Source organism: Cupressus sempervirens, unplaced genomic scaffold, assembly GCF_028749045.1.
Source record: "Cupressus sempervirens isolate cs-2001-9-10 unplaced genomic scaffold, ASM2874904v1 CseChr00s100001_01, whole genome shotgun sequence".
Taxonomy (NCBI): domain Eukaryota; kingdom Viridiplantae; phylum Streptophyta; class Pinopsida; order Cupressales; family Cupressaceae; genus Cupressus; species Cupressus sempervirens.
Genome location: NW_028322205.1, coordinates 2,473,532 through 2,484,435, shown reverse-complemented (window position 1 = coordinate 2,484,435; position 10,904 = coordinate 2,473,532).

Genomic DNA, 10,904 nt, shown 5'->3' with positions numbered 1-10,904 from the left:
TTAGCCATTGTATTAGAAAGGAAACCCTATGTTAATATGTTAGCTTAACAACTATCTTGTAGATCCTTTAAAAAGGTGGTTAAATCCTTTAACAAGGTAACACTTCATGTAAAGTGTTTGTAAATCCTTTAACCAGGTCACTATTGACACAGTGTAAAGCCTTTAATAGGGCAGGCCTTTAATAGGGAAAACCATCAGAAGTGGTTGAAATTAATTGCTGTAGTAATTTCATGGGTATCATCCCCACCCCAGTTTTACCTTCTTATTTCTGGAGGGTTTCTGGGTCACCAAAATCTCAAGTGTTATGTGGTGATGCATGTTTGTTTCACATGATTGTTTAATGTTTATATGCATGCTAGTACTTCTGATTCACCCCCCCTCTTAGAAGATCTCTTCCCATTAGGACATTCCAACAAAAACATAACAAAACTAAGGGATATCATTTTTACCACCGGGGAGTACCAGATCCATAATTTGAGGTGTAAAAACCTAAACATAATAATAGAAGATGGAAACTACATCTAACCATCTAATCAAGTAGTGAAGGGAAAGTACAAAAGGAAATATCACAATGTACAAAAATAACATTTCATAACTGAAATAACATCACAATGTACAATATAACCAAACTAAGTATGGGGTTCCTTCCAACCATAATAGCATCATAAGGCCATTGTGGACCTTAGTCATCCCCCAAGTGTAACATTCCAAGCTACTGATTAGATCATCGATACTGTCATATAAGGACATCACTACTAAAGCATGCTACAACATAAGCATAAGGAAATTTAACATGCTAGAAGTAAAGCATAAGATAATCCTACAATATGAATAACATCATCTATCATATGTTAATCAACATAATAAGAAAATACATCAAATCTAACATCATCTAAATATGATATACAAGCATCCCAATGCAAGCATAAATCGTAAGAGAGCATACTCCAAAACCCAAAGTAATAAGTAAAAACATCTAGTAATGGTTGCGCTAGAACAAGAAACCGTCTCTATACACTGGTCCCTAGTAGTGGTATGGGTAGCTACACCTCCCAACCACATGGCATCCATAGGTCCACACCTCCCATGCTAATGGAGATAATGATCCAACCACAAACACACAAAAAATAAACATCTATGACTAACACACATACCAGATAGTATGGTGAATGAAACCAAGACATAGATAATTGCATATATTATAGGTCCTAGTTAGACACTTAATGGGCTACTAAGTAGGGGCTAACATCATGGAGAGTTGCTTGGAATTGACAAGACCAAGCTAGTACTAGCAGCTCTCCACTTCCCAGTATAAGGAGCACATCCCAAATTATTTTATTATCTTTAAGATTTATTACCACCCAATGTTTAAGTTTAGTCATCACTTATTTACAAAGCTTCTGCATGCCAAACCTTGGGAAATATGCACTAGGCTATGGAGATAGAAGCCTCCTCCATATACTACCATACCCTACCCATGTTCATCTAATGATGAGTACCTGTAGGCATGCAAATTTCCAACCCAACCCAAATGATCATAACTTCCAAAAGTACCATGGAAGATCGGACCTCGCAAGTCACCCAAAAAATGTATGTGCATCTACTCATGTGCAATGCACCACCATCATGAAGATCATAACACAATGTTTCGATGAGAACACAATACATAAAATCACTCAACTGATAATAGAATCAGGAGGATTGATGTGGCATGCATCCCAATGTAACATAAAAGTGCAACAGTGGTTTGATTGACATCCAAATGGATCATCCAGGTCCACGACCCACATTTTGCCAAGAAAACCCAAGAAGATATGATGACACACAAAATGAGGTAAAAACCCCAAAAATTGGAAAATTCTAAAATTAAAACCCATTTTACCTTTGGATGCAAAACCCCCAAAAATCCAATAATATTTGAGTTCAGACACTGTATGCAAAAATGACTAGCATAACGGAGCAAAACCCTAAACCCCCATCCCAAAAATTGGCAAAATGTTCATACCCGACCAACTAGGTAGAACCAACAAAAAAAAAATGGAGGGGAACACTAGTTCTCAGCCTTTAGCCAAATGACTACCAAAAAAAAAACCTAAAATGAAATAGAAAAAATAAAATGGGAAGGCCCTACCTAATAGCAAAAGGGGCAGAAATTAAAACCCGCACAATAAAATAAAATGCTTACCAAAGCTGCCAAAAATCATGGCAAAGCAAGGTCCACCCGAGATGGATCCAACAAGACCAACCTCATGAAGATCCCACACTCACAACTCTCAAAATGAGTAGAAAACTAATCCTTCAGGAAGAGGATTTTAGAAAAGCTCTCAAATTTCTATTTTCAAAAAGTGAGAAGTCTATAATAAAATCCCCTTTTTCAATGCTTATTCAATTTTTGAGTGAATGGTTGATTAGGGCAGATATCTAGTTAGACTAGCTAGACTCTGAATCAACCCAAATGAAAAAATGTTATTCCTCGTAATGGGAATCCACCTAAGAAAAAATTGTCAAAAACTAAATTCGAGAAGATTTAAAGCCCAAAATCCTAAAATCACAAAAATCACTAAACAACTTTTGTGAAAATGGAAATCTTTAAATGCATAGACACACTAACTGGTCTAATCACATAATGCAGATGAGTTTGAATTTACTAATCACCAAAATGGTTTTAATTTAAATAATTGAAATTTGGATACATCGACCATACAGGGATGACATTGGTAAAATATGAATGGCTAAATCACTAACTCTATAGGCCACTTCCAATGATATATATCCTACACACTAAAATACACAATCAATTGTAATTGCATATAACATCATAGCCGAAGAAAAATGCATCAAATATCTAATTAATCCATTTACATTGCTCAAATTTGCATAAAGCATAAAGATATAAGAATGAAGTAAATAACCATAGCATAAAATCCATCACATAACATCAATAGAAATATGTCCAAATACAAGATAATTAGATATCCTCATAGATCTACTGTCATCTCAAAATGGCATCAACATGCAAATATGATAAACTGAACAACACATCAGTAAAGCATCTATGTTACTGAATCAAAGTATAACATTCGACCCTCAAGTCATCTCAAAGTACATACAATAAGAGTATCAAGTATCTCTCAAATCAAAATAGACAAGGTACAAACTACAAACATGAGAGGCACTACAGAACCTCTCCATGGGTTGTCCTCCCAAACTTCTAGGAGATAGTCAAACAAGGTAGGTTGTATCATGCAAAAATTCCATACTTAATGTGTAGAATCGAGAGAGATTATCTTGGGGGCCGAATGTACCAATATACTTTTCATATTTTGGTATTTTCATGTTTTGAGAAAACGGTGTCAAGATGACACTTCTATTAGATGGGAGAGGACATATCCTCTCTAGACTAAATTTTTTCAATTGGATTTTCCCTCATTTCATCCTTTCCACTTCTAGTTGTAGAACTTGGAGTTTTTGGGTAATGACCTCTAAGGGTGAATCCTCTTGATCCATCTTGAGGTTAGATATATTGAAATGAACAGGTAATTTTGCACCTTGTTGTGCTAATGATAACATGTAGCACTCTTTATGTCATTCTATTAGTTTCCCCATTATGTCTACAAGCTCTGGGTTTTGCTAGAATTCTTTTATCTTTGACTCAAGACTATTCTCGTTCCAGATTTAGGGTGAACCCATGCCATTAGCTAGTTCTAAATTTTTTTGTCCTAACAGGAGCAATTCTTCATCAACGGTGGTTGATGAGCAGTCAATGGGTACTATGTGGTTAATGTTATTCAATGATTGTGCATATTTTTTAGTTTACTTTGCTATTGTTGTACTGACTCACGTGGCCAATTTTTTCAGTTCATTTTGTTTAGCACTTATATTGGTTTTGCATAGTGGCATGAGATGTGAATGAAAACCATTTAATTCTTCTTCATTTTCATGATGCGGAGATAATTTTTAGACCAAGTTATAATGAATAATCAAGCTATCTTTGGAATAGTTCTAGCAATACCAATGGCTATGAAATTTTATCGATAGGATGCAACTTTGTGAAGTCAGGTGGTGAAAGGATGCGTGTGTCCTTTGGTGTTTCACTTGATGTATGAGACTTGATTGATGATATTTTTTGGAAAATAAACCTAGGTAGGATTATTTAAATAACTTGGATGATGGAAAATTTATTGGTTGATATTAAAAATATTAGTCATGTTTAAAGTTCCTTTAGATTTGTAGAGTGTGAATAGAGGAAAAGGGTATTTAGATGTGCTCTCAGATTCGAGATATTCTATGTGCGAGTAGCCATTGTTTTGCAAATTCTCTCAAAAGTACTATGAAATGCTCATATGCACTATTTTATGACTCAGATGCATTATAACTTTCTGTACCAAGTGTTGTTCTATAGTATGGAAGCATTGTTTTGAATGAAGATGCACTACTCTAGTATTCAAATGTGTTATTAGATTGTTCAAATGCATTGATTCATGTTCCAAATACATTAAAGAAGTATACAAATGCATTGTTTGAGTTTTTAGATGCATTGTTTTAGGTTTTAAATATGCTATTTTAGGGTATACAATAGTGAATTGATCAGATTTAGGATCCATTCACAGTCATGTCTGAATTTGCTTGAAAGTTTTGCATTCTTAAGTTCTTTACCTTGTATTATAATAAGCACATTCAATCACAATAGTAGTAAAAATAAACCTAGAATCTAAAATGGCTTCCTTGCAATGGTTTTCTAAGGTTGGTGACTATGAGGTGGTGCCCTGCAAGATAATAAAGACAAAGTAAGTGACATGGACTAGGTGAGAAAATTAGAAGATGCCATTTGATAGGCTAGTCAAACCCAAGTTTGACCCAATTATAAATGAGTGGAAAATTTCAAAAATCCATAATAATAATTTTCTATTACTTTCATTCATTTTGAATGTATAAGAATTTTAAATAAATATGGGCTTATTTTGTAAAGTACAAACTTTATAAAAAAAGGTAAATTTTTTCAATGCAAGGGCATGTTCATCATTTTCAACTTGAATAATCAAATGGATGCTAGAGCCTTGATTTTTTGCCTAGATATATAACTATTATATATCATTGGAAAGGGGAGAGAATAAGGAAACCATTTTTATAGTTAGAACATGTGCATGTATAACTGAGCATAATATATTAGTAGTTTTGTAAAACATAGGGTAATTATTAACATATGGTTTTAACCTTGGAGCATTAGATTCAATTTTAAAGCAAACGCTGGAGTGGGTATTTTCCCAACTTGGAGAGGATCTTGTTGTTGATGTTATTTATCCCCCAAATTAGTTTGATGGATCTTTTAATAGAATTTTGGTAGTAGATTAGGTTTTTATATCAAGAAGGGTATTCTCATCATTGAGAGAGATAATTTTAGAGTTGGTTATGCACAATGATGAGATTTGATCTAGTTTTTAGTTATAGAGAGAAGAGAGAGGCTTGATTTCAATAGACAAAAGATTTTGAAGTGGAAAAATAGCATCATGAGACTAGTTCTAGGATCCCTTCTTTCTTTTATATCTTTCTTTCTTCTCTCTTTATGAGGGGGTTCCAAACTTTTGGACAAGTTTCCATTATTGTGATACCACCAGAGTTGGATGTTGTTGGTTCTAGACTATTGAGAAGAGCTCTAGCTATGATTCTACCATTCTCCTCAACATTTTCTCTGCATGAACAATAATGATGAAATATAGAATATAGTTCTAGTTTGATGTGTATTTTATGATTCTTTCATGCATCTTGAATGTACTTGTTTCAAAGGAATGAATACAAAGAACAACAAATTATTTAGTTTCATTCTAAGTCTTGTCTCTTGCCTCTACTAATTGCAATATTTTGTGATTTGTGGACAAAGAACATAGGTCCAATTGCATCTCATTTTGAGTTGTATATCTTGATGTATTTTTCTTTTGGCTCAAAGAATCAAGTAAATATTTGATATATTTTGATACTGTTACAGATTTTATGAGAAGGATGTTTGATAAGTATGAGGTTCAGATTGAACATAGATGTCTAATTCACAAAGTGATAGGATAGATATGATATCTCGATGAATGTGATAGATCATTCATATCTTAGATTTGTGTTGTGATTTATAGAATACCCAATGGATATGGCACTGATCAGCTACATGATCAACTTAGTTTGTTGTTGCATATGTGAAGTTTTTCTAATTCAAAATCAAATATCAATTATCCATTTTCCCTTTCTATTTAGGAGCTAAAAGGATACTCTCACTCAACTTTTGGATTTCATAGGTTTTGAAACTTTTAATTGCATACCTTTATCAATTCATAAGTATACAATAAATAAGGGTTTAATTTTCTTTGTATAGATTTAGATGTATGCTTTGAACTAGTACCATATGAATGAATCTAAAGTTTTACCCACTTAGGTTTTGTAGAGCCTAAAGTAGAAGATGGAGTTTAGCCTTATAGTTGGCCTGAGTTTTTGATAAATTATGTCCATCATAGGAGATAGTTTCCCTTAGATGCAGTCTTTTTTTGGCTACCTAGTAGTTAAAATCATTGTTAAATTAGGAGCCAACAAAATGATGACTTAGCCGAGGACTATATTGAATCTATATGATAGACAAACCTAGAGAATCTAAAAAGGGATTCAATATAGTAGGAAGAATTTTCTACAACAGAAAGGTTGTGATGTGTTGGTCTAATTTTTTACATTTAATTTCTCTTAGAATCATGGTGAAAAAAATCAAATATGAGTCCTTTTGTTAAGGCCTAGGGTTTTAGGTTTTGGTTTGTGTATTTTTGATATCTTTTAAAATCTATGCTAAACCCTAAGTCTTGCCTTTTAAATTTTATCCTAGCACGAAAGTTTTAAAAAGGGATAAGCAAATATTCTTCCTGCCTACTTTGAGGTCTTTGTTGAGTCCTTTTGGAAAGGGTTTTATCCTGCCATTGGATCTTTTTTGAATCTATGGTTGTTGCATACTCACTATGAAAAATTGCTAAAATATTATTCCTAGTGAGGTAGCAACCATTGGAGAACTAATGTGTGATACCGAAAAGTGAAGTTCGGTGCCGAGAAATGTGTTAACATGAAGACATGATGACCACATGTTCTGTCCCAAGGCTTGTCAATTTTAAGAAGAAATGCACACAAAAAACTCGCAAGTGGTGTCACTGGAGTTCAAGTTTCTCCAGCAATTCGCTAAGTTGCTATTGAAAATATATGCAACTTGCCAGAAGTGATGTAGCGAGTGCCCATATTTTGAAGAAGGTAGTAACTAGTTTTAAAGGTTGATGTGACCATGAAAATTCACATGCAGACTTATAAATGTGCACTACTACCTTTTTTGACACTAATATTAATTGGTGAAGTTTCAATTAATATATCTTTGTTTTTCATCACCAGAATAAAAAATCCATCAAATGTTGCTATATCGCTAGTTGGGATAATACCAATTTTTCAGTAGTGACATAGCCAGTGCTTGGGTTTTGCAAAATATGGAATTATTTTGAAGAAAGACATGATTTTGAGAATCCCAAGGAAAATCTTGTGCAAACTTTTCTTTTATTTCTGAGCAAGTCATGTCACTCATAGTTTAATTTCCTAGCATCAGTTTAGTTGGTTACTAGGAGGTTGCTATATCACTAGTTGGATAGTTAGTAATCTTGCTGGTAGCGATGTAGCAACCTGCCTGAAAATAATAAACATGGCAAGGACAAGGACAGGAGATGTCACCAAAGGTTTAAAACAATGTGTGTGTGTGTGTGTGTACGGGCCAACGTGTTAAGCTAGCTCAACGACAACAGTATCCTAGATCTTTTCCCCATGCATAAAACTTGTGAAGAATTCTGATCATTAGATCAAAGCAAGATCAATGACCATTGCTATCTTACTATGGAAAGTTGCTCAAATAATATGTATAGTGAGGTAGTAAATAAGGGCCCACCCATTGTTGCAGTAATGTGTCATCCACAAGATCAAGTATGGATCAATGATGCTCATTAACTCACTATGGAAACATATTTAGAGATTACGTATAGTGAGTTAGTGAATGAGGGAGCCACCATTGCTCTCTTAAAGGTTGTTTCAAATATTTGCTACATGATAAAAGAAAAATTAGTGGTTGTCACATATTTGCTATGGAAAGTTGCTCAAAAATTATGTATAGCGAGGTAGTGAATTGATGACATATGTTCCTAGTCATCACTAGGCCCAGTTTGAAACACCAGCATTAGAAGAAAGGTATAGATGGAGGTAGTTTATTGGTTTGACTGTCAGCATGTTAAGAAGAAAAGTGAGTCAGCCTAGTTTTCATTCCTAGATCGTAGGATTTTTCAAGGATCAATGGCACAAATTTAAAAGGAAGTGTGATGCCACTCTATTTTTCTATTCTACACATTTATGATGAATGAAAGCTTTGTGTGTGGGAGAAGCAGAGTATAATATAGGAGATTTCATTAGTTCCAGTCCCACACAAACAAAGAATTCACATTTTCTGAGTGCAAAATTTTGTTCATCATATTATTTTTAGCCTTGTATGAACGTGAACTAACTCCTCATCTATTTGAGAGCAATTGCAGAGGTTCAGAGAAGAACAAGTTTGGCAAACCAAGTACTCATATTTCAACCTTTGTAGCATTTTAGTTCCTATCATTATGATCAAGATGCCTCCTAAGAAAGCATTTTCTGGGCAAGTTAAATAAATGGATTGGAATGTTCATGAAAATTTGTTAGAATTACTCCTAGCATCCACCACTGAACCTGCACAAGTTAAAAAATTGATTTCCTTAAACCCTAAGCTCATAATTATTGATGGCTTATATGATAAGGGGAACTGGGTTAGGGATGCAACAACTACTCAAACTAGTCTTGTCTTGTTTAAAAAGTGGTTTTCAGAAAGGAATCTATTTTCCCCGAATGCTAATGTCTGGAATTTTGATTTGGGAAAGCTAGTAGTTCCAAGTGTTTTCATAGATTATGATTTTCTTGAAGCCATTGCTAAGAATTATGACCAAGCTATTAGGGTGGTGAGAAGAAATGATGGTGTGCCTCTGATTTCAATTAGTCCAAAAGAAATTAGAGAATTTTTTCACCTAGAACCATTGTTCGATTACCATGTGCCAATCAATCTGCCAAAATTAGAGAATGCATACAAATCAAAGAAGGATGTAATTAGGGGAGGTGCACTGAGGGCACACATTGGTACAATAGGAACTTTTCCAATAATTATTGCAACCTCTAGAGAACCTTTTAAGAAGAGTTTTTTCACTTCTTGGGCTATAGAGATATACAGGACCCTATGCCATGTTTTTGGTGAAGATGAACATGATTTCATGCCCATTGGCCTTATGTATATGATGGTTCAAATTGCTTCTTTTAGTGTAGATGTTATCTTTGATTTTTCCTCCATTTTGGATGAAGAAATTCATACTAGTTTAGTTGGAATTGCAAAGGGGAAGGTAGAGAAAACTTTTGGACACTATTCTCTATTAATGCACATGTTCTTGTCTAAAGAGGTGACTTATTTTGGTAAAGAGATGGATTTGAATAGGGAAGAAAATGGGGAAGCATTTCCAGTCTAGTTGTGGAGCGCAGATATGACCTGGGATGCAAATAATGCCAATTTTGTTAGATTTGATAGATATTTTGGTTCTAAATTGAGATGTCTCATATTAAGAGACAATCCCAAAATCCCTAAGGTATTGATGGACCTCCTTAGACCTATGGACAAACCCCATAACTTGAAAGTTTCACACAATTGGGGAGATATCATTCCTTACCCTATTTCTATGGTTTTTAGAATCTATGGTTTTAGAGGGAGTCTTCATGTCTTGCCTTACCAAGTACATTTGAAGGTAGGAATGGCTAAAGTTTTATGGCAATTAGGAGTAGAAGAGATGTTTCTATTGAAAAGGAAACTAGGGTCAATTTTCCCTACCTACACAGTGGCCCATCAGTTTGTGATCACCAAAGGGGGTTGGATCTTTTTGCATAAAATTTTGGATCAGTCTATGATGGCTATCTCCCATCCCTATTTTTGTGATTCTAAGGGATTTTTTAATTAGACCTTGAGGCATAAAATTAAGCTGGGACAGGTCAAACATGATTCATATTATCCAAAGGAGATTATAAGGAATGAATATTCATTGTAGGAGTAGGAAACTAAAAAAGAAAAAATGGAGAGTTTACTCCCAGGTCCTAAAATTCATTCATTGTTTTGATCAGAAATATAATCCTTTAGATAATGCTAATACAGAGGCTGATAGAATAAATAAGCTCATGAGTAACTTCCCTAAAAAAATGGAAGTTATGAATGAGAAGGAATAATTTTTTATTGATTCTTATCCTGATAAGGCTAGAGAAGTCATGAGGAGGTTGGCTTTCACTCCTAATATAGGAGCTATTCAAATAATTGTACAAAAGAAGCCTAGTTATACAATAATTAAAAATAAAAGGGCTCCTATAGATAAGGGCAAGCAAATAATGAGATCCACTAGCACAGCCCTAGAGGAGAGACTTGATGAGCCTAGTCCCAAGAGGAAAAAGGTAATGAAAGAAGAGAAACCTCAAGTTGAGGAATATTCACCCACTCAATCCCCTTTAAGGATTGGAAAAGAACAACTCACTGGTGAGAAGATTGAATAGATGGGATCACAGGGATGCATTTTTATTACTCAAACAGAATTAGATGAGGGTAACCCTCTAGAATCTCCCCTCTAAAGTTTGGAGCTAACAATAGCTGATTATAGAGGCAGGGAATTGGACCCTGTGTTAGAACAGGTAAGTCATCCATTTTGGGCTAATGACAGTTTTGTAAAATCTAGAGCTTTTCAGCAGTTCGCATGGGGGGCAAACATGAACATTTTTGAGGAAAAATGTAAAAGGTTGAAAATAGAGCATCCAAAAAT